Source organism: Aphelocoma coerulescens, chromosome 3 (assembly GCF_041296385.1).
Source record: "Aphelocoma coerulescens isolate FSJ_1873_10779 chromosome 3, UR_Acoe_1.0, whole genome shotgun sequence".
NCBI classification, from domain to species: Eukaryota; Metazoa; Chordata; class Aves; order Passeriformes; family Corvidae; genus Aphelocoma; species Aphelocoma coerulescens.
In genome coordinates this window covers 69039395-69059845 of record NC_091016.1, presented here as the reverse complement: position 1 = coordinate 69059845, position 20451 = coordinate 69039395, and the positions used below count along the sequence as shown (strand labels likewise).

At 38.1% G+C, this 20451-nt stretch overlaps 1 long non-coding RNA gene across 2 annotated transcripts; it reads right to left on the bottom strand.

Moving 5' to 3' along the window:
* Nucleotides 1-7974: 7974 nt before the first annotated feature.
* On the bottom strand, nt 7975-13882 carry LOC138107289 (uncharacterized). 2 transcript variants are annotated; one of them, XR_011149379.1, is made up of 5 exons: nt 13748-13882; nt 11691-11839; nt 11025-11154; nt 8817-9337; nt 7975-8266 (listed from the first exon to the last, which is right to left on the bottom strand). It is a non-coding gene; the product is annotated as an uncharacterized lncRNA (long non-coding RNA). The 2 variants fall into 2 exon arrangements; XR_011149380.1 differs by lacking the exon at nt 11025-11154.
* Between the last annotated feature and the right edge of the window lie 6569 nt (nt 13883-20451).

The window sequence follows — 20451 nt, the reverse complement described above, 5'->3', positions numbered from 1 at the left end:
ACGTCAGACCTGGTGCTAGGCAGTAGTTACTCTCAAACCTGAAAAACCCCGGCATGTGTGTGATTTTGGGTGTCAGATTCTCAGCATCAATGTCATGGGTTAGCAAGCATAGTAAACAGTAATGAGTATTTTGGACCAAACCACTACACTAAATTAGATGGCTCTACAAATTGTCTTCTGTTGATCTGCAATCCATGTTAATTCAGATGCATACACAGGTTGCAACCACCATAAAATCAATTCATCTGCATAGATCATAGGAAGCAGAGAAATGGCAAAATACAGCTTATAGAGCACCAAGTGAAATGAACTGAGAGTCTAGGGTGCTTCTTTCTCCCCCTGCTTTTAGGGACAACAAAATTCCAAAGTCAATGAGGAGGTCATAATGCACTGGCCGCATGTAAAGTAAATACAGCCACTATTTTTGCAATAAGCAATTAGTGCAAGTTCACAGATCAGGAATACAATGATCTCAAGCAGAACTAGTAACAGACCAATAAATCAAGCCATCAAAACACCAAAGCTTCATGTTTAACTTTGACCTTGATAGTTTACATATTTAATTGCTAACATAAAACATGAAACTATATTTGCAACCCATTAAACTATGGAAAGGAAGATTTTCATTTTCTACAGTTTATACAACCTGGACAAACCAAATCTGAAATTTCTTTGAAGAGATCTGCTACTAAACCAAGCTTTCCCCTGTCTGGTTAAACTTTTATGACAGGGCCTGTGTTTCAAGACTTTCATTTTTTTATTCAGTATTTATATGATGGAGAAAAACAAGAGAACCTTTCAGAACCAAACAAACTTAATTTCCTACAGACTTGTTTTTCAAGAGTCTTATGGTTAAACTTCATAGCACTTTTTCATACCTGCACAACAAGCACAAGTCTAAAGAAATGAGCATGGAGGCAGAGCAACTGCTTGAAGAGAAATGCAGCTCAAAGAGAAATGCAGCTCATAGCACTTAATGATTTTTCAGTGTTTAAGTATTTCTCAGAATTTAAACCGGTTCAGCATTTTCAGATAGTAAATGAATTCCCTTTATCCGTTGCTCAAGATACAAAGTAGAAGTTAGATAATAGCTAATGCTCTCTAAACAGTGATTATATTTATAACACTCTGTTTATGTTGATTTATGTTGATATTTGACACCAAGTGATGGCAAAAACATGCATGGGACAATCATGATTTATAAATTTATTTGGTGATTGTCTTGAGTAATTAGTCAAAGACCATATTTTATCTGCCTGGGGTTATTCTGCTGATAACCATGACAGTTAGATAGAAGGGACATTAACATCAAATCATGAGAGTGCCAGAACCCATACTGGGCATCTGAGACTTACAAGAGCTTTTTTTTCAGAAGAAAAACTTCTTGCAGAAGATTGCTCAGTTTATGCCTCAATTTTTGGGGCAGGGTGGAGGAAATATACTTTATTTAATTATCTTTTAGTCTGTCTTCTTGCCTGAAACACTAATCATTTGGAGATCTTGTGTGTATCTCTGTCTGCCAGATATTTCAGCAGATGAACATTTGAACCCATCAGCCAATTTCAGTCAAACTCAGCAGACCTGAAAAGAGAGATGACATGCAGGTAGAAGACAGAGGAGTGCTCACTGCAGGCTGACTGTGGTGAGCTAATCACCAGGCAAAAAATCACAAAAGAGAGACCTGATGAAAGCTCTGCTGCTGGCAGAAGCATCGGTAAGGTTTGTACTTGATTTTGTATTAGAAACCACACTTCTTAGTTCAAGTTTCTTCTATGTGTGGGACTAGGACTGCAGAAGGGTGAATGCTGAAGCTTTAATAATGTGAATCTCATACTCAGTCCAGAACAACTTCCATTATAGGAGAAGTAGCAATATTTCCTCTTGACTTTGTTTTGATGTCCTTAGATAGAAAAAGTGTACTCGAAAAGTAACATGAAACTTAGTTTGCTTTAATTTCAAGAAAGGTTAGGTCCAAGCTGAGTTGTGGATTTTTCCTCTCAGGAAATGGGGCCTTAAAAAAAAAAAAACAAACCAAAAAAACCCAAATGAATTATGAAAAATAAAATTGCAGTGAGCTTCCGTCCATCCCCTGACTCCCCTTGTTGTTACCCAAGCCACTGAGAGCAGGTTTGATCATACAACACTTTCTCAGCTGAACAGCCCTGGGGAATCACGCAGACAGATATTCTACAGCAAAGCCTATCAATCAGAGCCTAACATAGTTGCAGTTTCACCTTTTGACCTGTTCGATCCGACAATTAAAAAACCTATTTCTTTCATGACTCCTTGTAACACATGTTTTAAAGCTGTTTCAAAAGGTGTTTATTTTCCCTCCAAAACAAAGAAGCATTATGAAGTCAACAAAACTGTTCCCATATCAAGCACATATCCTCTTGGCATGGAGACAGCTCCAACGAAAGATGCTAACCACTGAAACTTGGCTGCCAAAGAGTTTAATATATTTTTTGTATTTTCACATGTGCACATATTGCCAGAACTTTGCTGAAAAATGAAAAAGGCGGTGTATATGACCTGAACCTTCAGCAACTTTTATTTCCAAATGTGGTGGTCTATTTACCCACTGCTTTTCTTAGTTCACATTGTTCCCCTCCATTTTCCCTGCCCCTAGCCCTGGCCACTCCCTTGGGTTCTCCCTATTGGTTCCTGTACCCGAATTTCGCCCATGTACCGCCCCTGCGATCTGAGAAAAAACCCCTGTTCCCTGATCACGAGGGCTCTCTGTCTCTGGGGATCTCTGGGACAAGATGTAACATTAAAGATCCTCGGAAGCTGCCATGAGGGTCCCTTCTCTGCCTGCTTTGCTATCACTGTGTTGCAGAGCCCAGCTAGCCAGAGCAGGAGCTCAGGGAATTCCAAAAGGACTCCAGGAGGGCGGAATGGCCATCCTGCCCTAAGCAGCCCAGCTGTGCTCTCTGGGAAAGCTGCAGCTTGCTAAACCAAACCTAGCACTGCAACATCCAAATACTTTCACTGTGTGAAAGATGGTGATGATTATGAGGAGGAGGAGGATGATGGTAATAATAGTAATAATAGTAATAATAGTAATAATAATAATAATATAATAATAATAATAATAATAATAATAATAATATGTGTGAGGAAGAAAAGGAATTAGGAAGAAGGGTTTGGAATTGCTATATAATGATGGCATTATAATTGGTATCATTATTACAATTGCTGTTGTAGTAAAATCTTTTTAAAGGTGACATAAAAAGATAACTTTATGAATGATTTTACTTAAAAGTGAGCTATTAAATTAATCACAAGACTAAAGGAGACACCTTCAAAATACAAGCAGGACAGAGATATGTAAAATTTTGAATTTCAGTAAATGATACTTGTATGCTTTACAAAGATGGAAAAAATAATTTTTGTGTGTCTGACTGTTTATAGTTAGACTCTGAGGAGAGAAATCAAAAGAAGAATCAAAGATTGTTTGGATTACAAGGGAAAGGGTGTTCTTGGCAGCCACAGAAAGTGTGAGCAGAAGGGTTTTGGAGGTAAGATAAAAAGGATTGGTTTTACTTGGACTACACCTAAGCTGACCTTAAGCCATTCAGGATGCAAAGTTAGGGGAAAAGAAAAAAAAAAAAAAAGAAATGCTAAGCAGAATAAGCAGAAGGAAGCTGAAGAAGGAAAAAAGGAGACATTTTTTGAAGCAGACCTGTTGACTCAGAGTTAATAGGTAAATCTGTACCAATGGTGACATACAAGTGTTGACCAGCAGGGAGGAAGGGATGAGCTACAAAAGCCTTGGAGGATGGACATTCACAGCTGACCACTGCACGTGATGGGCAGACATTCCACTGAGGCACAGGAATACCGTACCACTGCAGCAAACCATTTAATTCAGGAAACAGTTGGATTTCAGACCTAGACTATCAAGTGGTGTGATGAAGCAATTTCATGCAGTTGGAGCAAATGTAGAACACTTTCAAATAACTATTTTGAGAAAATGCAGATTCAATCACTACAAATCTTCAAAGAAAAGGGTAATTTAATGTACATCTTGTTAAGAATATTGGGAATTCAGGGTAAGTAGCTATACATTTTAGAGGAGTATTTGATTGCTTTATTCACATACCTTTAAAACATATCTTTAGATCATCAATTGAAAGATACTAAAGTAATGAAAAACCTCTATTAGCTGTATGTGTAATCATTTTAAAAAAACAATAACTTTTTCTTAGGAAAGAAAAATAAGATTATTAGCTTTAAGCATATCTTAAAATTGCATTTGATAAAAGTACCTCTCTAAATTGATCATTCTGGGCTATACTCACACCACTTGAATTGTCCTTGAGCTTTCCACATCTAAGAGAATTAAACATGCTTTCAAGAATTATTCAAAGAGCTTTCATGTTAAACAAATTAGCAGTTAAAATTAGCTAATAAGAAAAAACAGGTACAGATACTTAGCTAAAATACAACACTGTATTTATACAATACTGTATTTATACTTTTGTCTTGAAGACAAACTTGTTTATATGTTCATCTAAATGCTTTCCTAAATCTAGACCTATGCTCATAATTAGATATGAAATAGGTGATGAATTACCATATTGCATCAACCACACTCTCCCAAATACTGCTTTAGTTAGCAAGTGGTCCTGTTTGACCTAACTGAGACCATTCTCGTTGCATTTTTAAAGCAGTAGATGAGAAAAGCATTTAGGGAATGGCTGGTTTATTAGTGCATTGTTTATTGTCCATACCACATGTGCCTTGGGGGGGAATAAATGAAGGGTTTTTAAGTTGTTTTTTTTTTTAACTAGAGTTTAGTATTTTAACACTATTTATAAACCCACACACTTTAGCATGCAGAGCAGTCAGAAACATTCCATAGGCATCTGCTGGGACATGGACTACTACTCTGCCAACTTTCTGTGGGCAATATTTTTTTTACAGCAATGAAGAGAATTCCTTTGAAAGAACAGGCAAATATATGTGTAGTTTACATACTTTTGTAGTTCACATATTTTGTGGCTAAAAATATCCAATGTCCATACCCCACCTTCAGACTAGACTTGGAAGCAGATCCAGCTGTGGAGTACAGCTCTTGTGTGAGGCTGATTTTCTTGTGTGTGAAAATAATTTACAAAAAAAGTAAAACAAAATAAAAAAATCCCACAGAAACTTTAAACCTTGGAATCTGACATGGAATGAATATTTCTTTCATAATTTTATTTCAGAAGATGATTGGTCCAACTGTCTCTGTATAAGGATAAACATGCATTCTTGGACAGCAGCAGAAAAAATAAAATACAACGGCTTCCTAAAATCTGCTTTTTGGACTGACCAAGCTGAGAGAAAATATATCACTTGGCTTTAAAGACTCCAAACATCACAGCAACAGACTGTCCTAGATTTCTGGCAGGTTCACTCGCTTGTTCGTAATCTCACAATGACTTTCTCAATATAAAGCAAACAAAGCTACTTTTACTACTGAATTTAAGTAGGATGTTGATTATGCTCCTGCAGTACTTCTACAAATGCAGATGAACTGCACATGAAGGGCAAGACCCCAGTTCTGTTTTTTCATCTAGACAAGATGGGGAGAATGGGAACATTTACCTTCTTACAAATTAAGAAGGTAAAGGTGGTCTTTTTAATCTGACAATGCTATATTATTCCATGCCAATTTAACATCTAGAGTTACAAAGGCACAGTTGCAAAAACACTAAAGGTAAGAACATATATTCTGAGCAGTTTTCTTTAAAAACAGTTAATTTGTATCTAAAATGATAATCCAAAGAAAACCTAAGAATATGTGATTTATCTCTTGTGGCAGGTTGACCTTGGCTGGATGCCAGGTGCCCACCAAGCCACTCTCTCACACCCCCTTCTCAGCTGGACAGGGGAGAGAAAATAAAATGCAAACCAGTTTTTTGTAGTTTGAGATAAGGCAGTTTACTAAAGCAAAAGTGAAAGGTTGTGCATGGATAAGCAAAGGAGAAAACCGAAGATTTTTTTCTCTGGTTCCCATCGACAAGTGATATCTGGCCACTTTCTGGGAAGTAGAGCTCCAGCACTGACAGCAATTGCTCCAGAAGGCCAATGTTATAAACAACAAATGCCCACCCTTCCTCCTTCTTTTCACATTTTCTTTTGCTGCAATGGGAAAAATGAACTCCATCTCAGCTTGACCCATTACATCTGGACATTTGTGCAATGATGTGAACACAGGGGCTTTTTGTGTGTTTTTTCTGTGTTTAGGGGAACGACTTATCTTGCTTCCTGTGTCATGTCCCCTCTTTTAACCCAACCCAAAATGTAATTCAGTTGGTAAATGGATGTGGTGGTTTGCCCAGAGGGTGGAGGGGGTGTCCTGCTGCCAGACCAGACAACAGCAGTAGCTATCGAGGGGTTGCTGCGTGTCCAGACGTCTTGGACCAGTGCCCGGAGCACTGGTGCAGGCTGACTCTCCAGATACCCCTGGCTCACTGCACGTACTTACAGGAGTTAATCTTTGCATCTAGTCTGATGCACCCGAAAACATTTCTGATCACGTATGTTAGCCACCTGGGCAGTGCATGCATACACATATTCCAGTCCAGGATTTCCCAGACGGAAACAGGGGAGCACTTACTGTATACACACTGAGGTAGCCATTGTTAGGCGTGACTTGAGTCCATGCTTGCACTTCTCAGCACACAGAGAGAGCACCAAATCAGCTTTCATTCACATGGATGCATGTGCTCACCCTAACACAGAGCAAAGCATTTAATTATTTCAATACTGCGATAGCTTCCTATCTTCCTCACAGAAACTTACTGTCAGCAAAGAAATTTATTGGTTCTGAGAAGAAGGTAAAAAAAAAATCCCAACTTTTGAGAACCAGAAATATCATTTAAGTTGTTCTTAATTTAATTTTTGTTCTATTCACTCTCAAGAAGTACTTGTTTGACCTCAGGTTCAGTTTCCAGGGTACAACTCACATCTGTTGTTTTCATAATGTTGTTTTCATAATTTTCCTTTCCTTTGACAGATAAGTAACATTAGGAGACTGCTGTTTAACTGGCCACAGTTGCCACCAACAAATTCCAAACAAGCTGTGAAAAAAGGAAATAATATGTTTCTTGTCCTCTTTGAGATATCTTGTACCTTATTGTGGTATCCTTTGCCATCTTTCATCTCTAGTTGGGAAAAATATGTATATATTTCCCCTGAAAAATGGTCTGTGATGGATTAGGAATATAGATCAGGATTATGTGTTTCATATCTACAGGTTCCAGGGAGGTCCCAAATTCATTCCTGAAGTACAAAAATATATGTAACCATCAAGATACTGAAATTACAGTATCAGAGCTCCTCCTTAACCAGGAGGAATTGAATTAAGATGGATGAGTAGTTCTGGTGAGAACATTATTAGGGAAAGGCTATGCTGTTTGAATAAAGTAATGAGGTATTCTAAGTTAACTGCCTGCCTTTAAACAGTGCAGATCATATAAACACCCATTCAGTGATGAGGTTAAAAAAATTCCACAGCACCACAAAAGCATAGAAAGAGAAGTCATTTTTTCCAGCCCATGCCTTAAGGGAGGATCTGGTATGCCTAGGTCCAAAGTGGCAAGTGTTCAAGTGTTTAAGACCTCCACTAATGGAGATTCCTTCCTAATACTTCTCAGATAATCTGTCCCAGGCCCTCACTACCCTTTCTGTAAGAATATTCAGTGTATCTTCAATATGGACCCCCTTGATGCATTTGAAGTCAAAGATTTTTTTCATTCTAGCAATGACATGAAGAATGGAATATCCCCTTCCTTGCTGCAGTAACTTGCACATTGTTCAAATATTTTATAATTTCTCCTCTCAGTCTTCTGTTATACAATCTAGAGAGACTATGAATTTACTATTTTTTCATTTTTGGCATTTTTAAAACACTCTGAATCAGTCTCACTATGGACTTTCCTCACCTACTCCACTTGTTAAGGAGTAGGTCAGACTTCCTGAGCAAGTTAACACCACAGGTTTATTGATATATGCCACCAGTGAAATGTGCTGCCTCTAATCTTACCAATTCCCTTGCTTTCACTAATTCTGAAAGGTGTTATTGTTCCTTCTGCTCTACATTAGTTAGATGAGGTGAGATTTCTTCATGGGAATCTGGGCAGTGTCAAGGTACAGAGCTTTTCACACTAATTTACAAGGGAACAGTCTTTCTTTGGGAACATCTGTGTGTTTCAGCAGCACCTTCAGAGTCAGGACATCTCTTTCTGCTTCCCAGCTTGATTTTCCCTCTTCTCTGTCCAAAGAAGTAAGTCAGTTGGTCATGGAAATAGAAAATAAAGAGAAGAAAGCACAAGGATATACTTGTGATCACAGATTTAATTCTGGTTGGCATTTGCTAGCAAAAGGATTCCTTTCTCTGATAACTCTGTGTACTGGATCATGGAAAACTTGAAGGGAGCCACTACAGTAGATTTTGAGAGCCCTTGACTATGAACTTCAATGCTGACTTCATTCTGGTCATCAGATTATTGATACGTATACCATCCATTGTCTTTCCTAAGGCTTGTCTTATCCTAAAGATACTCAAAAAGAGAAATCAGTTATGTTGACAGGAATGCCTTTGGGAAGAGATAGAGCTAGCACATCATAGGGGTAGTCAAAAACTGGCTAGCCAAATCTGCCTGGAGTATCACTTGTTGCCTTTCAAAAAATATAAAGGAGTCCAATGAACATCAAACAAAATTAAGCAGATCTGAAACAGAACTAAGACTGATGCCTAGGGTTTGCACCAAGGTAACAAGGGATAGAAAGGGACTTCCACAGACAATAATGAGCAGACTTACCTTCTGAAAGACTATTTGTACCCTACACATATTGGAAGTGGAGGTAGTTGAAATACAGCCACTGCAGTGTTTAGATATTTTAGAGCTCAGACTGGCATCTATGGCTCAGTATCACCCTGATCTTGTATTGCCAAAATTGGGTGCCTTTAGGCTGAGGCTGATGCATGTCTGTCCATAAGAAACCCACAGCAGAGTGTGCAAAACCAGCGTAGACATACCCAGCATCACAAATGCAGTGAGCTGTTTTCAGTGCTTGTCCATCTTTGTCCCTTCTGTTTCAGTTTCAGCTCTCCTTCTCCAGCATATCTCCTTTTTACTGAGCCATTTATTTTGCTGATTCTAAGACGTATTGCCAACAGTCTTGTTGTAAACTAGAGAAGTCTTCAAGCAACTTGTAAGGGTTGATTACTGTCATTCTCAGTAAATCTGTGCGTGTGTGCGTTTGGCTTGCTGGAGGCCTGAGCACACCACTCCTCCAGTCAACTCAAAGTGCACGAAGACCACCACAGCAGCATCTGCACCTACACAGTGAAATTCTATTCAGTGAAGAATGGCAAATCCTAAGCAGCGCCATCCATGCATGCCTATAAACTTTGCTGCCAGAGTAGGCATCAACTCAGTAATATTGTGGCCACATTTATGCCATGAAAGGGTGTTTACAGCAAAAGTTGGGAGGTCCCTAATTCAAGCTGTGAGATTTTAATTTCATCCACAGAATCCCCAGTTCCAGAACAGAGGTGTTCCAAAACCTTGCCAAACTTTTCAAACTCTCCCTCTGTTCTTCATTTCTTGGAATAATCAGAATCAGTGTGGTTAATATATAAATCAAATAAGCTCTGTATGTAAATCAGTCACACAAAGGACACTAAATAAAAAAATCTAACAAAGGATCTTCACAATTATAGCTTGCCAGGCTTAAAGTTATGACAATGAAGTTTCTTGTTTTCTCTAGAATGGTCCTGTAGATTATTACCCAATGAGAACTGCACCCCATTGAGGAATGCTTGCCTGGAAATCTCGCACAATAAAATGTCATATTTCTTGCCTGATCTATAACAAAAATGAACACTTCAGCAGAGGGTCAAGGGAATGACATGCCATTACTGCAGAAATTTTCTCCTATGGCTACTCTTTATTCTCCCAGTGGGATTCTTCCCAGGATAATGATGGAAAGCTGTTTGCACATGAACTGCTTCCCTTTTAGATCTAGCAGCCTGACAGGAATCATTCCTGCTCTAAAGACCCTGAAGTCAAGTGAGCTGAACTCTTTTGGAGTGGGGCTCCAGCGCTTACAGCTTTTCTATTGAAAAATGACTCTCTATAGGGTGAAAGAATGGAATTTTCATAAAATCTGTTCATCTTAGATAAAGCAAAACTAAACCAGAAAGCAATTCACAAACATGGGAAAGAAAATGTAGGCACAAGGTGCTCTGTTTTTAAAGGACTGTGAATAAGCAGCTTAATGATATTGGTATAATAGTAGACAGAAATGGGTGCATGCACTATGCAGATCAGAAATGGATGTACCACTTCCAAAAAGCAGCATGTGGACAGCCTAGCAACAACCACGTGCATTTCATGTAGCAGCTCTAATGCAAGTTTGGCCCAGATAAATTTGAAATGCAGGTTTGGAAAAAAATAATTTGCTGTAATGAATTTGTTAACAAGCAAAATCAGGGAGCTCCTGTCACAGAGGTATGCTGAAGAGAGGAGTGGTTTACTGAGTCCCCAGTGGCTTCACCCATCCAGAGGGACATGGGAGGAAAGACTGAGAATTGCAGAGGAAGACACTCCATAGCTGTGTTTTTCTTGTAGAAAGCTTTTGCTACTGAGCTCTGGAGGAAGACGGAAGGAAGAAGGCTTCCTAAACCTCTTGCTATGTACCAAACCCTTGTCAGAGGGATCTGTGTGAAAGACAGAAAATGCAACCCCATCAGTAAGATCTGCAGGCACTGCAGTTCAAGACAACCTCTGCTTCAGGAGCCTCGTACCCCACGTACAATGTCTGCAGGACCAAGCAGCCATTAAACATACCAGCTGCAAGAGGGGCTGCTGCTCTGCCAGTTCCTACTCATCCTGCTCTGTCCTATACAAATACCTCGCAAAGGCCTCAAAACCATGTCTCACTTGTTCACCCTACAGCCACAGCAGTTCTTCCTTCCTCCATCCTGCCTCCATCACTTCACCTAGCAAACACATGGCACCCACCTTACTTCAGTGTTAACAGCTGTACTCCCTGTGTTGAAGTGTCCCTGATCTCACAGCCTGAACAGACCTGCCAGAACTGAGACATCCTTGCTGCAGTCTCCAGCAGTAGAGAAGCTGGGGAGTTGGCTGGCTATAGGTGATCAGCAATGGATTTCCAAGTGAAAAAATAGAGAAAAAGTTTCCATGATCTCAAATTCAATAAAATACTGATAGTTTTCTTCAATGACAAAATCTGTATGTCCACACAGAGAATTGCATATATTATTTCTAATCTTTTATATCTCATTACATCACTATTATCTAATGAATCTCTGATTATTATACATGCAAAGAAGAATGCATCAGCCCTCTTCTTTAAAATATGCCTCACGGTACAGTGGAAGACACGGAAATTGCCAATGTACTCTATTACCTACAGACACCCTGAGCTCTAATCCCCACTAAACTCAGCTCTGAGAACTGCTGCACAGTGACTCCGGCCCTGAGGGAAGAGGAGAGCTCTGGGAAGAGAGAGCTGCAGCCAGGGGCTGCACTGCACCCAGTGAGCAGTGGTTGGCACAATGGACAATTGTCTTCCAGGTGTATTCATTTGTCCCCACCAAACAACATTCCCCAGAGCACAAAAGCCTTCAGTGTGGGGACAGCTAAGCATAACAAATGACATACCAGACTTTTCCGAGGTCTTTGATGATTATAAGAGGTCTCTGTTCCACTGTTATTGACTTTGCTGTCTTTGTGTTATTCCTTTAGAATGGACTTAGTGTGTTGCATCATTTCAAGTTCTGGTGCAGAGTTTGTGCTGGAAGGTAGGGAAACTGGAGAAGGAAGAAGGACTGTGAAATAATTCTTAGACTGGCACTCTCTAAAATAGTCTGTTAGTTTGTTGTCATGGCTGGCTGCAGGTTTTGTTGTCTCCACTCTTTTTTTACAAGGCACACATTTTTACAGAGTGAATGATCTTCATGCAACTCCAAATAACCACTTATTTTGGTAAAATTTATAACACCAGATTCTACTTTTAGCCAGGAAATGCAAACAAAGCTTGGAGACAGCTTGTTCCCTGACCCCAAATTCATTCCATGTTGCTATAGCATCACCCCCTGAGAAAATGGGACCAGCTCTTTTCCTCTCCTTAGACCTGCTCAATGGGCTTTTGTCAGCTGTTGAATTATAGCATTAAAATTCAAATACTAGGGATTTAATGGAGGATTATTATGACACCCTGGTGCATTCTTTGTGTTGCTCTTGGCAACAAACCCAAGGAATGAGTGAAAGAAATAAAAACGAAGAGCTGTCTTGTTAAAATCATGCTGGTGCTACGACATATTTAGGAGGGAGAAAAATGGTTCCCTAACCTTAACTATTATTGTTGTACCAAATGGACTGAAAACTCTTTTCAGCCAGTAAGCACTACTTGCAGCTGAATTCTATTTCAAAGCTGTTATCATTTTCTGAAAACCGGTTTCCTTCTACCTTGTGCACAAAATAAATGGGATCAACACTTAGGAGAAGGGCATTGCGTCTGCTTACTACTTTGCCTTGCTCACCAGAAAATAGCAATACTTTGTAATATCTGGCATCTCAAAAGTGCCAGAGGGATTACTTTAAAGCAGAAAGTGTAATCTGTTGCTCTCAGAATATATGTATAGTATTTTGTGTATACATACTGCATATGCATGGCTGTCACATAAATGCTTAAATTGTGCATGTTTTCCGCTAATGTCTTCAGGTTTCTGCAAAAAAATTAGCTGTTTCATAGAAAAGAATAGGATTTTGTGTTAGGCTTTAAATAGAAATTGCATTCTGCACCATACAGCCAGGCTGTGCAGTGATACATCCAAGGATTTGTAGAGGGAGAACACTCTTTGCTGCTCAACAGTTTTCTCTGGAGAAATTGGGCTCAAATTTATCTCCAGCGTAATGGCTCTAAATTCGCTATCAATGTATTTCCACTCTTTTGCTTAGTTCTAGTTGTATTAAATATATATATAAACACCAGTTTTATCTGGTAATAGGAATATTATATAGATTTGAACAATCTAATTCAACAGTAGCTAGAAACCTTGGAGAGCAGCTTATTGCGTCCTTGGCAAAGACTGTGAGCACAATATATTTAATATGGTGAAACTAAGATCGTGAGCTGAAGCAGAAATATGTAGGCAGTTCTTTTTGGGTTGACTAAGGGGGTCAGTTATCCTGAACTCCTTTTTCTGGGTAATGAGAACACACCAGGACAAGCTTATTACACATGACCCTGCACATCTCTGATTGTGTTTGCCTGAGAAGACTCTGCTAACAGCGAGCATCTGACTGGTGAGCACAGTTGAGACACAAGCAAATTGGTCAGGGGTTACAGACAAAATGAAGTAATACTCAACTAATGACAACAGCAACAACAACAATAAAATAATCTGATCTCAGACATGTTCACCTTGACACTTAAATACAAAAAAAACCTTTGAGTGAGGAAGGCCTGCTCCAGTATTTTGTTTTCATTAATATAAAAGAAAACCCCAAACCCAAAAGCATTCTATTAAATTTTTTCTGTAGACTACAGCATACCACAAAACAAATAAACAAACAAACAAACAAAAAATCCAAACCAAAACAAAAACCATAAAACAAACCCATAAACAAAAAAACACCTCATATAGAAAGATGGATTTTGAGACCTGCCTAGCTAAAAAAACACAGAAGAAACAGGAGAAAGGTGTTTCTTATACCCTGGAGAAATCAGTGGTTGTGGTGATATGTTCCTAGCGTTTTATGTGAGCTTGCCTTGCACAGAAAACTATCTTTCTGTTTCAGGAGAGCTCAACACACAGGGTTTGTCCAGTCTCCGGCTGAGGATCAGAGCAATTGACATCTTTGAGGTGATTAATTAATGTGCTCTGTCCTCTTGAGGGCTTCAAATAGGAAACTGATTAAGCCCCAGGTGCTTCAGGGACCATTACAAGTTTAAATTCACTTGAGGCATGCCCATTTTATCTGCAACCACAGTGCAGCTGTGGAGTGAAATCAGTGGCAGGAATTGCGCCAAAAAATAAGTCAGCTGCTGGGAAGTTCAGGAGAAAAGCTACCATGCTTACCAGAAGGACAAAGAGAAAAGAGGGGCCTCCAAGGAGCCTCTGAGAATGGTGAAAACATCTGAGGGGGGGACTTCAAGGAAGTGTTAGAAAATGCAAGGCAGCGTTTTGAGTGTGCATGAGGTATCTTTTATTTTCACTGTGAAAGCATGCCTTCCAAAGTACTGATATTTACTGATGCCTTCCAATGTCTAACTGAAAATATGTCAAACATATTAGTCTAAAATGTATGTTAATATGTCCCAAATAAGACCTTGCCTAGCCACCCTAGAAAAACAGTGTGTAATGAAAATTATGACTGTGTAGAATTAAAGCCATCACCAGCATAATGTGTGGAAGAAAATATATGAGCACAGGTACAGGAACCTAAAGAGTGGCCTTGTTTTTACAACTGATCTGTTTGCTCTGGTGGAGATGCAACCTCTGCTAGAGAAATAATGTGACTGTTTCTCATTTCCATTATGCCCATTTTAGCATCTGGTGTCTTTCCTTCTTTTTTTCTGTGGAGTACAGTAGCTCCTCTACTGTCTGCTGCTGGCTTTGCACAGTGCAAACTGGGCATGTACAGTAAAGAGAACTAAAAAAACCCAAACAAACCACAAAACCCAGCAGCTATCCCATTATCTCATAAATACCTTCTTTTTTGTGTTTCCAGACTGTCAGAAATGATCTTTTCAGAGTATTATGTGGCTGGAACACCTGAGAAATTTTCTTGACACATTCACACTAATGGCTTTAAGATGAGACTGCTGCTTTTCTTATAAATATTGCTGGTCACACAAACATCAAGGACACACAGTAGCTGGCTGGCTCTGGATTAGCATTGTCTTTCTACACCAGAAATTATTAAGTCCTGATATATCCATTGCTAGAATTTTGTTCCTTTTATTCGAACATGATTTTTACTAATATTTGTAGTACCTGTATTTTAAATATGCTTTTAGTTTATAGAGATGGTGAGCATTTTAGAGCCTCTCTACCATCAAGATTACTATGCAGGGTTTTGAAAGTATTATTTGCTCTTGAAAAAATACTGTTGGCTCTTGACATGTCTCAGGTTACTGCAAATGGCATAATCACTGCACACAATTAACAAAGGATGAGGTGAGAATTACAAATTGTAGGAAATAAGTATTTCTCTAATTTTTTTTCAGCCTCTTATTTCTGGCATATTCCAAATTTTCAGCAATTAAAAAAAAAATCTTTAGGGCACTAGTTATATTATCATTTCCAAACCAAATTATATTCCTACCACAAAAGTTAACCTTTCCTATCAACAGGAAATAAATCACAATACTGTGGGAAAAACAAAAAGTCCCACATACCTGGCTGACCTCAGAGAAAATCACCTACTGAGAGGGGAAAAAATATTATTTTCTCTCAGTAGGAGTCCTTTTTTTTTCTTTCTTATTTACTTTTTTTTTTCTGATGATGGGCCATGGCCACACTGAGTAGTACCTGTGGAACAAATAAAGGATTCTATAAATTAAAAAAAACCCTATAATGATGACAGAACTTAGGTTTTTTTTGATCTTTCATGTTCAAGAAATAGAGATAGAAGTACTACATGTGAGCCTGTCTTTTCTGGACTGGCTTCAGAAAAACTTGGCAGAGAAGCGTAAATGACAAAGCAAATGGAATTATTCTTCAGACAAGTATTAGACTACAAAAGAATCTCAAGGTTTCCTGTGTATTAACATAAGTATTTTCAATAGCTTTTGGCTATTTTCCATTCTGTCACTGTCAATGAAGACAGCACTTGCCAGCTTCTTGCCTCTTGCTATGCGGAAGCTCATTCTGCTGTAAAAGCTACTTCTTCCCAGTGCCTTGATAAATCCTGAAGAATTTCCTCTTCGTGCTAGGTGTGTGGTGTTATTCTTCTGCAATGCCAGTTGTGAGAAACACATCTGCTTTTCACAAATGAATGAGTGTTTACACTGAGTTCCTTACTCTCTGTTTTCTACATATTCCACAGGGATTTCAGAAATTTGTTATGAGGACAACTGCAATACAGTGCTAGCCAAAGGAAATATATTTCAATGTTTGTCATTGAACACCTGATGTTTAGCATACCTAAATATATTAAAAGGTGGTTTTATCCTTCTTTATTGATCTGCTGCTTTTAGAGTGCACTTAAGTTTGGAGGTTTTCTGTGATATGTCATATAAATTCATAAGGATCAAATCCTGTCTCAGACCACATAATCCACATTGAGAATGCAGAAAAGAGGTGGGAGAAGAAGTAATCATGGAATGATGATTTGATTTATTGAACTTTGGGAACAAAGTAATACTTTGGGAACAGAATGCACCTCTTGTTTTTCTGCCTAGCAGTTTTAAAGTTGTCTCCAATTTCCTACTGCTTAAATGACCCATTTTACTTTCCTGTAACATTGAAATATTTGTTTACATAGCTCCCAAAATCAGCTCCAAAATTCTTTTGCATTTTTTTCCAGGAAAAAAAAAAAGAAAAAAATGAAAACTACCTTTCCAGTAAATAGTTTAATGTTCTAAAAATTATTAAAATTATGAAAGGAAAAATGTAAATGATGTTTAAAGTGCCATGAATTTTATGAAACAAAGAAATAAAAAGTGGATGTGAAAACTAGTTTTCTTGAAAATAGCCCATTGTTGGTCTGTTTTCATTCCAAACTGTGTAACTCATAGACCATAATGTTCATCAGTGTAGGTTAGAAACTTGCCAATTCCTTTGGTCTTTCCCACCTTTCTCAAAGATAACAACAAAATCTTTGTAGATCATTTTCAAAGAAGCTGAGGGTTTCACTTTTCTGTGAAAAAATCCCAAAAATCAAGTTATAAATCTCTCTTTAATGTGTTCAAATCATCATTTGCATTTTGTTTCATCACTGTTTCTTTCTTTAAAATAGTATCTTTTTCTTTTAAATGTTGAAGTATATTTGTGAAAAGTAACCTTCTCATGCTCATGCTTTGTGACCATTTTGTGATGCTCTGAGCTTTTTCAATGTCTCTAATAAGTTGCATGTTTTCATATTTTTTCCGTTCAATAATGATGTGTCCTTTTTATTTATTTGTTTTCAATTTTCCAGCTCTTGCTCCAAGGTTGTCTCCAAATTTGGTAGCAAAGTCAATGGGATGCTTCCTGGCAGATGTACTGCTTGCATTTTTGTTCTGTGATTGTGTTCACTAAGTCCCTGCTAATATCCCGAGACCTTGTGGGGGCAATAAAAGCCTGTTTTCTGTTGCAATAATGTTTTTGTGCAATCCATATCCTTCTGCTGAATTAAGAATGACTTTATCTGCAAAAGGTTTTCTATTATTTTTATAACTGGGGGCTGATGTAATGGTAGCAATTTAGAAATAGTTCTGGGCAATGTTCTTCCTTCGTGTGAACATATGGTCTAATCTACAAACAACATGTAATGGTGATTTATCAGAAGAGCTTCTTTTTTGCAGTATTTTATGTTGTACTAGGCATTCATTTAGACTGGAATAAAATTAATTCTTTAGCTCATATCTGAGTGTGCTTTCCAAAGGACAACCAGCACTGTTGCACTGGCTGTGCAACAACTCTATATCACTGGTTTTCTGACTTGGTGACAGTCACACCATTTCCATATTTCAAAGCCATTTGCTATATAGGATTTTCTTCCCTTCCAGTGTGTTTAATTTATTCAATTTCTTATTCATCCTTGCTTTATAAACTACAACAACATTCTTCTATAGTCACAGGTTGGGCATTTCTTTTCCTGTACTCTTTGTTGGCTTTGTCATTTGACCTATGACATGTCAAATGCTTTTTCACAAACATGTTTTTGATTGTTACTACTGAAAGCTCATTACACTGCTCCTTTGGCTACAAGATCACACCATTAAAAAGAAGAATTTTCCCTTAATCTTTTCTAGATTTTCTGTTTAAGGCACTCTTATGTTCTGACATCTTCACAATTTATTGGAAGATTTCATATCAGCCTGTCATTTCTACCAAACAACATAATGATTTGCAGTTATGGGAGGGTATTTCATTGCACTTTCATGTACTGTGGACATCAAAAATTAGTTCTTTATCATATTAATGGGACTGTCTTGAGTCCAATCTGTTATTTAGTCTTAGCTAAGGGATCTATTTGACAGAAGTATCTGCACCAATTATCAGGAGAGTCAAAAGAGAAAATGGTGGTCAAAATCTTTTCCTTATTTATATCCACTTCAAACCATTTTCTGGAAGGGATGGCAAGGGTACAACTGGTTTTAAAAAGTAGTTCCCAGGAAAAACAACAGCAGGGAAATTGGATTTTTGCTGGAATCATACTAAAGCTTTACTGGAATCAGATTCAGTACTCAAAGTAACTCCAGATTCTAAATTCTCTTCTTACCCAGCTGGTTTTCAGCCAGACTTCATTATTTTTGGTGAGCTCATTTAAATTTTTACTTTTTTCCTCAATCTGCAGACAGCTGGAACATTATACATAGATTTCAGCTCTTGTTTTTCTTAAAATTTCAGCAAATATCTGTGCAATTATCAAGCCTGTTAATCTAGACTAATGTAAGGGACAAGAGAAGCATTTCTCCTCTACCTGAAATATAACAGCATTAAGGGCTATCCTAGGAAATCAGAATAAAACTTATTACAACTATTTCCAATGAATCTTTGATAGCAAAGTGCTGCAAACAGTTGTTGCACATAGTTTTGCATTTTTTATTACAATTTTAAAGTGAGTTTTTAATTGAAGATTCCATTCTGAAACCATTACCTTGCTTTACTTACATTGAGAGAAACTTAACCAGTTTGCTCCCAAATACTGAGTGCAATAGGTGCACTCTGCGGAACGGGGAATCCCTAGAGCTAGACATGAGAGTAGCTGCCAGGGTTTTCACTTTTTTTCCTTACTTGCCTGGGTTTAAGCTGTTGACCTCAGTGATGTCTGGTGTCATTGAGTTCCTCAAGTTAATCAGGGTCTCTGAGAGTCTTTCAATTTTTTTCACATCTGCTGCCTTTCGATTTCATCAGCACACCATATTTCTTGTATTATGAAAAAGGCTCAATATGAGAGGCCACATGCTTTCTCTATAACTTCACATATTTTTGGAAACAACCATCACATCTGCTCAGTACTCTTGCTCTTTTCACTCTTTCATATGAAAGATGCTGGCTCTAACAACTGTTGTCACCAGTTGTGGACTCCTTTCCACGTTTTTGTCTTTGCCAGAACCATTGAGGTGTTTTGTGTGAGATGGTATTGACATGTCTCAAAAGAAACAATTTGCAATTTACAGAAGGAACCATTTGCAATTTACAGGTCCTTTCTACGTTCTCTTGGCTCTCTCTTGGGCTGTTGATACAGACGGAGATTTTTGTGGCTGACCTCAGAGGAATTCTTCTGATCGGCAGGAAGGCTGGAATGTTTGCTTGATGACTCATCCTTGTTCCCTCTTTTCCTGCCCTTGCCTCTTACATTTGGGCAATACCAGATAACATCTATTAAAAACAAGGCCAAAAAAAAAGGGCTCTCAAAGCTTACTGCCCTTCATAACAATGACTTTTGCTCTTGGGGTAACTCGTCACAGGGAGTTGGATATGGGCGACTCTATACAGGCTTTACATCTTCTGCTTCTGTGCTGGGTCCATCTCCCAAAAGTCCTTGGTGTTCTGATTTTGCAAAATCAAATATAGCTCTGACATAAGGTGGCTGAACCCAAAATGTTTTAAGTCTAAACACAGTAAAATCAATTCTGGAAAAAATGCATGACTCTTTTACCAGGAGAAAAAACCCAGTAATTCATATTTAGATCTTGATGTTGGGTTCTGAGAATTCCAAATGTCAAAACACTTATGCCAAGGAAAATAGAAACAGCCTTATTGATAGTTCCAACGAATGATAATATAAAATTACGTACTTTTGAGTTAATGAGTGATTAACAAGTCACTCTTTTTAATTACTTTTCCAAAAGGACTTCAAAGACTTCAGATGGAATTTCAGTTGAGTTTGGGTAAGTTTTGGCAAGAGGTACTCTGCATAATTTGTTGGGCAATGGACAGGCACTTTGGTGAGATTTCTAGTTCTTCCATCTGGTCACTTGGAAATCTCAGAACTAGGTTCTATCTTGGCCTTTTTCTGGCATTTTAAATGCAGCTTAAATCCAGGAAATTGAACAGCTAATGAAAACCAAAAGGAAGGCAATTCAGGATGTTGATGAATTTAGATTCTTGATCTTTTGAAAAAAGATTTTTGCTACTCCTAAAAAATAGATAATTTCAAAATTACCCTAGATATTAAAGAAAATGCCATTGCTATATCTGTGTCTGAGCAAAGAAATAGAGTGTACCTGATTAAGGCCATGAAACAGATGGAATAGGCTCAG